This window comes from Eretmochelys imbricata, chromosome 20 (genome assembly GCF_965152235.1).
Source record: "Eretmochelys imbricata isolate rEreImb1 chromosome 20, rEreImb1.hap1, whole genome shotgun sequence".
In the NCBI taxonomy this organism is placed as follows: domain Eukaryota; kingdom Metazoa; phylum Chordata; order Testudines; family Cheloniidae; genus Eretmochelys; species Eretmochelys imbricata.
This window is the reverse complement of record NC_135591.1, coordinates 16,303,225-16,314,120: the sequence shown is the minus strand read 5'-3', so window position 1 is coordinate 16,314,120 and position 10,896 is coordinate 16,303,225.

Sequence of the window (10,896 nt, the reverse complement as noted above, 5' to 3'; positions counted from 1 at the left end):
GGCCAATGACTCGAGCTGAGGCAGAGAACGATCCCAGGGGAGAGATCTGAACACTGCAGAACCAGGGACCATTGATCCCCTCTTCTGTAATATCCTCTGGCAGCTCTTGGTCCCTCCCCATGCACAGAGCTGATGGCACAGCCAGGGCTGAGATGGATCAATGGGATCACAGAGGCCAGATTCTGCTTAGAGTTAAAAATGAAGTGATTTCAGTGGGCCCAGTTTATACCAGCGTAACTGAGAGCAGGATCTGAGTCAGAGTTTCCAGCGCCTGTCTTTAGGCTCTTCCCTGCCACTTTTAGGCTGCAACTAATCTCTCCATCCCGGGTTCTGGGAAGAAACCGCATGGACTTTTGTCATCTTCACTCCACCCAATGTAGATCCTTTCCCCCACCAAACACTTGCATGGTGCAGCCCCTCCCTTCCTCATTCCTTGGGTCAGTAACTGGACTAGACCAAACTCTTGCTGTCCTCAAGGTAAGCTCCCACTGGTTTCTGGGATTATGGCACAGACTGGACCCAGGAAGCTCCAATGACAGGCTCTCTACAGGCTGAGCCAGCAGGTAAAGGCAGTGAGGAAGAAGAAGAAGCGCATTATCCCAGCTGAGTGACATTAATATGAGTCTATTACCCCTTTTCAGCCACTGGAGCAGAGATGGGGTGTGACGGGTTGGGTCACAGAAACCCCTTTGGGAACTGCCACTTGATGTGCTGTGAGTACCTCTGAGCCCGTTTTCCCTGGCATCTTGGGACTTCAGTGCCTTGCCTGGTTGTGCCAGACACACTAGCCTGCTACAAACACAGACCCAGGTCCAAACCACGTCCCCCAAAAGCTGCAGGCTTTACTAAAAACAGCTTAAGAAGTGCTCCTGTCTCCAACACCCAGATACCCAGTTCCCAATGGGATCCAAACCCCAAATAAATCCGTTTTACTCCGTACAAAGCTTATACAGGGTAAACTCATAAATTGTTCGCCCTCTATAACACTGATAGAAATGCACAGTTGTATGCCCTCCCAAGTATTACTCTGGGTTAATTAATAAGTAAAAAGTGATTTTATTAAATATAAAAAGTAGGATTAAGTGGTTCCAAGTAATGACAGACAGAATAAAGTGAATTACCAAGCAAAATAAAACAAAAACACACAAGTATAAGCCTAATACAGTAGGAAACTAAATGCAGGTAAATCTCACTCTCAGAGATGTTCCAGTAAGCTTTTTTGACAGATTAGACTCCTTCCTAGTCTGGGTCCAGCAATCACTCACACCCCTATAGTTACTGTCCTTTGTTCCAGTTTCTTTCAGGCATTTCTTTGGGGTGGAGAAGCTCTCTCTTGAGCCAGATGAAGACAAAATGGAGGGGTTTCCAAGGGTCTTACATAGTCTCTCTTATGGGTGGAAACCCCTTGTGTTTTACTATGCAGAATCACAGCTACAAGATGGAGTTTTGGAGTCACATGGGCAAGTCACATGTCCATGCATGACTCAGTTCTTTACCGGCCAACACCATTGACTACATGTTAGTTTGAGCGTTCCCAGGAAACTCAACTGTGGACTGGCGTCTTTCAATGTTCATCGTTAGTTAAGTGCTCCTAATTACTTGAATAACCACTTCACACTATGTTGACCACATCTGTTTTATGTGCTTCCTACAGCAAACACTTTAAATACAAGCATACAGCCAATGCTCATAACTTCATATATAAAAATGATACATGCATACGGATAGGAAGAATACATTCAGTAGAACATAACCTCTGCAAAGATATGTCACATGGCATACGTAGTGTCAAAGTTTGACTCAGACTCACAATTTATCACACCACTCTGTTTTATTAGCAAAGCTGCTCTGCTAATACATTTAGAAGTGAGCCCCCCGAGTGGGGCTAGTGTCTCTTAATTTATACAGTTTTTTGGAGAACAAGTTACAGAGAAGTTACAGACAAAAGAAGAAAAAGATTTTAGTCACCACCCTTCGAGATCCCTGAGACCAGTCACGTATCTTCAGTTACCTGCCACCCTTAACAATCTCATTTAACAGCTTCCAGTTAACTTAACTAATTGCCCTTCACACCTTCCATTCTGATGCCTGCTTCTTAGATGTGCTGGCTCTATCTTAATTGCTTCTCCATTCAAAAGCTAACTGTCCCTACGTGTGCTCCCTCAGATACTTTGTAACATGTTTTGGCATGCCCTCTCATATACAATGTATCCAGCATGTCCCCTTATACAATGTTATACTTCCACAATCCCCCCTTTTGGTCAAGGCTACGCCCATGACCAATGACTTACTGGATTCCATGCATCAATCGTTCTTTTTCATTACTTTCACTGGTGACATTTAACAACATTAGATTAGCACTCTGATGGATGGTGTGTCTTGTGCAGTTTTGGATACAACAAGAAATCAATTGAAAACACACAAAGATTATTAGAATTCCAAATAGGATAGTCAGGATTCCTTGAAACAACCAGTTTCCCAGACTTGAGAAATTGAATAAGTTACTTATCCATTTCCACAAGGAACTTGGTTCTTCGTGGGGAAGGTATGCAATTTGCTCCAGATGGCTAGCACGATTTATTACCTCATTAGTATTATCAGGTATGTATACACAGCATTCTGTTCCAATTAGAGCACAGGTCCCTCCTTTGGCTGCCAGTATTATATCTAATGCCCGATGGTTTTGGAGGGCCAGTTGTCGGACCCCTCCTGCTTCTTTGGCTAGAGCTTTTAAGCTCTCTCCTGTTTCATTGGCCATGATCTCAACCACCGCTTGTAACCTTAAAAGCCTTTTTGCATGGTGGATTACCCCCCCTGCCGGGACTAAAGAAATGCCAACAGCTTCTTTCCAAGTTAGGGGGCTTATGTTATCCACATACCATTTAGCATCTGGCAAGTCCCTCCTTTTTCGCCTGAAATTACGGAGGCGATTTCGTGGGAGGGATTGAAGCACCCGGAATTGTGGGAAAAGCTGAGCAGGATAACAGATACCTGACCAATTTGCTGGTAACACAGTGTAAGCATTTTCCCCACAAACCCAATGATGTCCCATTAAAGCTGGGAAGTGTTGACTGCAACCCTTTGACATGTAAGAATTTACGAAGGAGGAATAGTATCCCCCAAAGGGCACAGGATGATTTTCACTGGGAGAAGAGGTAGCATTCACATGACATTTGTAGATGGTGCTGTTTTTCTCAGGGAGGCTGTAGGGGGAGCAAGAGATTGAATCTTTGGTTTGGTCCCAGGTTGAGAGGAAGTTTATCTTTCCATACCCGGTTCGCCATTCTCCAACCTTGTTTGAATAGTCCCATACACCATGGGACACGATGTATTGGAGACAGCTGCTCCTCCCTAGATTCAGCCCTGTCCCACTACACACCCAGCACCAGTGGCCCTTTCCTTTCACCACACTTGTAAGTTTAGGAACATATGTTTTTCCCAGCCCCCAAGTGTCATTTTCCTTCCATGTCCTTTTAAGTGGATAGGGTTCTCCAGCAAGCTCTGAGGAATTCAAAGGGATTGCCATGGTGGGGATACTAGCTTGTGAGTGAGCTGGGATGTGGCTGCAGACCCAGCAATTAGAAATATTCAGGATCTGGGCTATCTGCACCTGTTGTTGGATGAAAGAATTGTCACTGTCACTCTGGATTCCCCAGACCTTCAGGACACAGTAGCTGAGGATTAAGCTTCTCAAAGGACACATGTTGGAAGCAGGACCCTTTCTGGTTCCGACAACCCCTTTCGAGGGAACCGCAGTCACGGTTTTACGTCCACCAGGCAGCAGGCGCTAGGCTCACTACTGCTTCTTGTTTGTTGGGTCCTGCTGTCTGCTTACCCTCTGCTTCTGGCAACCCTTACGAGAGCAGAGATTGTAAGGTATTGCAGGCCGTTCCTCTTTGTCTTCTGGGGTTGAAGCTGGTTCTGCGTGGTCTTGCAGAGGTGCTTGGTCCCCTTGAGGTGGTGCTGGCTTACACTATGAGGCGTGGATCCATGCAGCGATGCCGGATAATTTCACTGCTGTCTGGGTGGTGAGCAGTACCTGGTATGGACCCTTCCACCGGGGTTCCAAGGCATGCTTCCGAAGGTGGTGCTGCAGGTAGACCCAATCACCAGGCTCAAGAGTGTGACAGGCAGCAGAGGTGGGTTCCCTCAGCCAAGCTGCTCGCACCTGCGAATGGAAGGAGCTCACAGCTTGCATTAACCCTTTGCAGTACTGGAGGAGCGTGCTGTGAGTTAGGTTTAGGTCTGGGGCTGGGGTAATAGTAGCCATTGTTCGCATAGGGCATCCCATGATGATTTCAAATGGACTCAATTTGTGTCTCTGGGATGGGGATGACCGAATTTCCATAAGGGCCAGTGGTAAAGCAGCTGGCCAGTTTAACCCTGTGGAACTACAGATTTTTGCCAGCTTATTTTTAAGCACACCATTTCGCCTTTCAACTGCCCCTGCACTCTGTGGATGGTAAGGGCAGTGCAATAGGTGGGTGACATGTAATACCTGGTTTAGATGTTGAACAATTTTTCCAGTAAAATGTGTTCCCCGGTCACTAGACAAAGTGGCAGGAATTCCCTTGGTAGGGATAATGTAGTTTAACAGACATTTTGCAACGGACAATGAATCAGCTTTGCAACAAGGAAAGGCTTCAATCCAACCCGAAAACAGACATATTATAACTAAAATGAATTCATATTTCTGACACTTTGGCATTTGTACAAAATCAAGTTGCCAGTGTAGGAAAGGTGCTTGAGGCAAACCCCGGAACCCTTGTGTTACTTTTACAGATTTGCCTACATTGAGGCTTTGACAAGTAACACAAGCGGCACAGTGGCGGGTTGCAAAGGAGCTGAAATGGGGAGCCCACCACCCCGCCTTACTCATAGCAGAGACCATCCCCTCCTTGCCGACATGCGAAACACCATGTAGCAGGGCGGCTAGAGACAGGTAGAGTGAGAGGGGGGCTACAAAGGTACCGGTGGGCGATCGCCAAAGGGAATCAGAATGCAAAGAGCAACCCAAAGCACTCTAGGAGTCTTTCTCTGTTTCTGGGGCAGAATCCTGGAGCTGAGTGAGATGAGACAGGGATGGTGGCATTACAGAGACAGAGAGGGGACCAAGAAACGCTTCTGATGAAGGTTTTATAGTGGCGGCATGTTTTGCAGCAGCATCAGCAAGTGCATTACCTTTTGCCACCTCGGTGTCTGCCGCTGAGTGGCCAGTACACTTAACAATTGCCAAGGCAGATGGTAGTAAAACTGCATACAGGAGGACGGCAATGTAGGGGCCATTCTTGATGGGGTACTAGTAGAGGTAAGAAAACCTCGAGCCTGCCAGAGGGTGCCGAAGTCATGCACAACCCCAAAGGCATACCGAGAATCAGTAAAAATAGTGGCAGAGAGCCCCTTGGCTAGAAAGCAGGCACGGGTTTGAGCAATCAGTTCAGCCACCTGGGCAGAGGTCACAGAGGGTAAGGGCGCAGCTTCTATGGTCTCAGAGAGAGAGACCACAGCGTACCCTGCAAGAAGGTGGCCTTGGTCATTTCTATAACAGGACCCATCAGTGAATAATACCAGGTCAGAGTTAGGGAGAGGTACATCTGAAAGGTCGGGGCGCGGGACAGTGATAGCGGAGACAGTTGCAAGGCAGTCATGGGGTTCACCATCACTAGGTAAAGGAAGGAGGGTAGCAGAGTTTAACCGGGAGCAGCGCTTAATTGTGATATGTGAGGCTGAAAGCAGCAAAAGTTCATACCTAGTGAGGTGCGCAGAGGAGAGGTGAGCAGTGTTGCGTTGTAGAAGGAGAGTTTCCACAGAATGGGGAACCATGAGAGTGAGAGGAGAGCGGAGGACAAGGGACTCAGATAGCGCGTAGGCAAGGGGGTAAACCCTGGGCTACAGGGTCCAAGGTTGCAGAAAAATAAGCCACTGGGCGATTTCTGTCACCTGAGTAAGAACCCCGAGGGCACAAGCAGATTGTTTGTGACAGAAAAGGGTAAAAGGCTTCTCATAGTTAGGTAACCCTAAGGCAGGGGCAGAGGCTAAATTCTGCTTAAGGGAGATGAAAGCAGCATTTGCTTCAAGTGGCCATGGCATGGGGTTAGGTACAGAGGATCGAGTGAGTTCTTGGAGGGACTTGTACCAGGGCTGGATAGAGTGCACGGGAGCCCTGGGAGTGAAGGAAGCCTAGGTATGTGACAGAGGTTTGGCAGAGCTGCAATTTTGTGCGAGAAGCCTTATGACCCTTGTTCGCTAAAGCTGTGAGAAGTGTTAGTGAATCAGTTTCTGAGACAGACAGAGAGGGGGAGCACAGGAGTAAGTCGTCCACATATTGGATCAGTGTGGATCCTGATGGGAAAACCAGATCAACGAGATCCCTGGCTAGGGCTTGAGAAAAATAGGATGGACTCTCTGTATACCCCTGGGGAAGGGTAGTCCATGTATATTGCTGACCCTTGTAGGAGAAGGCAAAGAGATACTGGGATTCAGAATGAACTGGGACAGAGAAGAAAGCGGAGCACAGATCTACAACAGTAAAGTGGGTTGCATTTGGAGGAATAGACGCTAGTATTGTAGCAGGGTTAGGAACCACTGGAAAAGAAGGTATGACAATATGGTTAATAGCTCGAAGGTCTTGAACAAATCACCACCATTTGCCATCAGCCTTTTGAACTGGGAGGATAGGGGTGTTACAGGGGCTGGAACAAGGGACAATAATTCCTTGTTCTTTTAATGCGGATATAACTGGAGCAATCCCAGCCTCTGCCTCAGGATTCAAAGGATACTGAGACAGGTGAGGCAGAGGTTTGGAATTGTCTACAGTAATCCAAACTGGGTCAGTATTTAATCGGCCCACTTCAGATGGGTGAGATGGCCATAGGGAGGAAGGAACCTGAGAGATTAGGTGCTCTAGGGACGGAGTTAAGGGACAGCAAGGGACCGGAGTGGAGAGGGAAGTTTCAGACAGCAGGGAGGCTACAGAATCACATAAGGAAGACTGAGGGATTTGCAGATAGACACCAGCTGGGGAGCAGTAAATAGAACAGCCAAGTTTGCATAGCAAGTCCCGTCCCAGAAGGTTTGCAGGGGTGGAATCAGAGAGGAGGAATGCATGCTCCTCAGAGAGGGGACTGACCTGAACAGACAAAGGTTTTGAGAGGGGAAAAGAGGTAGGGATCCCTGTAATGCCAACAGCAGACACAGATTTTCCAGATCGGGGAACCTCAGGCAAGTCAATGGTGCGGATTGTAGAAAGAGAAGCTCCAGTATCAACAAGGAAAGGGAGAGAGAGATCATTTACAGTCAGGACACTGTAGGGGACAGAGGTAATAAGGGAGCTAAAACTTTGTGAGGTTCCCCAGCATCCCGTCATTGTTGGGGTGAAAAATAGGGTTGGGGATCAGCTGGAGGAACCAGCGGGGTTCACTTGATTTCCCATACAATTATTAGGTCGTCTTGGACACTCTTTTTTCCAGTGTCCAGGCTGTTTACAGTAGTTACAAACCCCAGTTAATCCAGCTCCCCGCCCCCTTCCGCAACCCCGTCCCTGTCCCCGGTGTGGTCTGCTTAATCCTGAATAATGCTGTATCTGCAGAGCCATTAACTTTTGGGAGGACTGTTCCTCCTTTCCTTTTAAAGTGCGGTGGCAATACTCTGCTACTGCCAGCAATTTGTCCATGGTTTCAGTCTCCCATCCCACACTTATTCGTTTTAACATGCTGCCTGTGACAGGGAGAAGACCATCAACCAATGCATGTGCCAAGGCCCCCTGCCCATTTACATCGGGCTCTTGTATTCCTGAATGTTGTAGGAAAATATCCGTTAGCCGGGACCTATAGTCGCCTGGGCTTTCTCCTTGCCCTTGCTTTTTCATAATAACTGGCAGGAGCTAACAATTTACACAGTTGGAGGAGATCTGTCTCAGAGGGTTCATAGGTTTCACAGATTAACAGAAACTCCTCAGCAAATTTGAAAGAGTTTTCCTGTGGTTTGGGAAAACTTTTAACTATAGATAAAAGTTCCGTACGAGTCCAGGGCTTATAATCCCATATGGACTCACTTTCTCCCATCTTAAGGACTCGTAAGGGTGCCACAACAGTTTGATCAGAGTCTCTCATTAACCTCCCATCAGGTTCTCTTTTCCAAGAAGAGATGTCAAGAGAATCTTTGCAGTCTGCTTTGGATTTCTTCTTCATAATATTTTGCAGAGCTGCAAGGCCAATGAGGGTATCTTCTTCACTTTCATTATCTGTAGTCACTGAAGATTTTTCCTTTTCTGATTTCTTATTTGCGCAGGAGTATGGTGCGGGTCGGGTTTGATCCGGATCATTGCACAGGACTGGGCAAAGGGGTGCGCTCAGACTAGTGGTGGGAGAGACTGCATCCAATTGAACTGTTAGTTTTTTGATAGAATTTTTAAGAGAGGTGAGTTTTGACTCAGTCCATCTACAATTTGCCTCTTCCCACCACTGCATGAAGCAGTCTACTTCTCATCTCTCCAGTTTGGTTTTTGGGAGGACGAGTTTGCTTTTTAAAGCATCCACTCGATCCTTGTCCCAAGAACCTAACAGTGGCAACTGTAATTTGGGGTTCTCTAGAGCTAATTTGGACCATTTTTCAAGAAACCTACAAGAGTCTGGACCCCTCCTAAAATACATAAAATAAGCTGGAGTTCCCTTAGGGAACTGTTCTACCTTAGACTTCTGATTACCCATCCAGGAGGACTTCACACAGCGCTCACACAAAAAGGAAATTTGGGCTCAGCAGAGCGGTACCCGGTGCAACACACAGAAAGGAGCCCACAGGCTACTGCCTCAACTGCCCTTGCTTTCACACCAGGGGTTATACCCAAGGCGTGGTGCGGCTGCAGCTGTGCAGATTCCACTTATTCAGCCCGTGGGGACGGGGACCCCTTGGTCAGCCAGTCTCCGGACAGAGATGGCTCCCAGATTCACACACACGCACCACGGGGAAGACGGATAGACACAAAGACAAGACAGTCCTCAAACCGGTTAAAGCACAAAAATAATAATGACCTGAGACGTCTGATTCCAGAAGCTAGATCCAAAGACCCCTACCCGAACAGAGTGGGAACCAACAAGTTCAATGGCGTAGACTGCGCTGCTGCTGTGTACCTTTCTGTTTTGTGGAGGATCGCTTGGACTAAGCGTCCAGGCACCGGCTGCCACGATTGTCCTGCAAGGCAGTCAGGGATCACACAGCCCCAGTGAAGCCGCTTGCCATCTCGGTGGGACCTCCAAATTGTCAAAGTTTGACTCAGACTCACAATTTATCAGACCACTCTGTTTTATTAGCAAAGCTGCTCTGCTAATACATTTAGAAGTGAGCCCCCCGAGTGAGGCTTGTGTCTCTTAATTTATACAGCTTGCTGGAGAACAAGTTACAGAGAAGTTACAGACAAAAGAAGAAAAAGATTTTAGTCATCACCCTTCGAGATCCCTGAGACCAGTCACGTATCTTCAATTACCTGCCACCCTTAACAATCTCCTTTAACAGCTTCCAGTTAACTTAACTAATTGCCCTTCACACCTTCCATTCTGATGCCTGCTTCTTAGACGTGCTGGCTCTATCCTAATTGCTTCTCCATTCAAAAGCTAACTGTCCCTCCGTGTGCTCCCTCAGATACTTTGTAACATGTTTTGGCATGCCCTCTCATATACAATGTATCCAGCATGTCCCCTTATACAACGTTATACTTATACAATGTTATACTTCCACACTTCTTACCGCCATGGGAAATAACAAAAAACTTATTCGGTGGAGTATAGCTCTCCAAGATTTTGATTTCGACATCCAACACATCTCAGGAGCCTCTAACAAAGTGGCTGATGCACTCTCCCGTGAAAGTTTCCCAGAATCAACTGGTTAAAATCGTCCTTGAGATGTGGAAAATATTGTTAGTCTTTATGTACTTGGTAGTATATTTAGAGGTGCATGTGTCTTATTAACTTTGTTTTTTCCTAGAGCTCCAGGAAAAAATCCCAGCCAGCATTTTACCCTAGCTGAGATTTGGGGTGTGTGTCATAAATATAAAGGGAAGGGTAAACCCCTTTAAAATCCCTCCTGGCCAGAGGAAAAAATCCTCTCACCTGTAAAGGGTTAAGAAGCTAAAGGTAACCTCGCTGGCACCTGACCAAAATGACCAATGAGGAGACAAGATACTTTCAAAAGCTGGGAGGAGGGAGAAAAACAAAGGGTCTGTGTCTGTCTGTGTGATGCTTTTGCCGGGGACAGAACAGGAATGGAGTCTTAGAACTTAGTAAGTAATCCAGCTAGGTATGTGTTAGATTATGATTTCTTTAAATGGCTGAGAAAATAGCTGTGCTGAATAGAATGAATATTCCTGTCTGCGTGTCTTTTTTGTAATTTAAGGTTTTGCCTAGAGGGATTCTCTATGTTTTGAATCTAATTACCCTGTAAGGTATCTACCATCCTGATTTTACAGAGGTGATTCCTTTTTACTTCTATTAAAAGTCTTCTTGTAAGAAAAATGAATGCTTTTTCATTGTTCTAAGCTCCAAGGGTTTGGGTCTGTGGTCACCGATGCAAATTGGTGAGGATTTTTACCAAATCTTCCCCAGGAAGTGGGGTGCAAGGGTTGGGAGGATTTTGGAGGGAAAGACGTGTCCAAACTCCATTTTTTCAGGAACCCAGATAAAGTTTGGTGGTGGCAGTGGAAGTCCAGGGGCAAAGGGTAAAATAGTTTGTACCTTGGGGAAGTTTTAACCTAAGCTGGTAAAAGTAAGCTTAGGAGGTTTTCATGCAGGTCCCCACATCTGTACCCTAGAGTTCAGAGTGGGGAAGGAACCTTGACAGCTGGAGACAATGAAACCAGCTGGGAACCCAGGGGAGGTGGAGCCTGTGCAGAGGGTTTGCACAGGA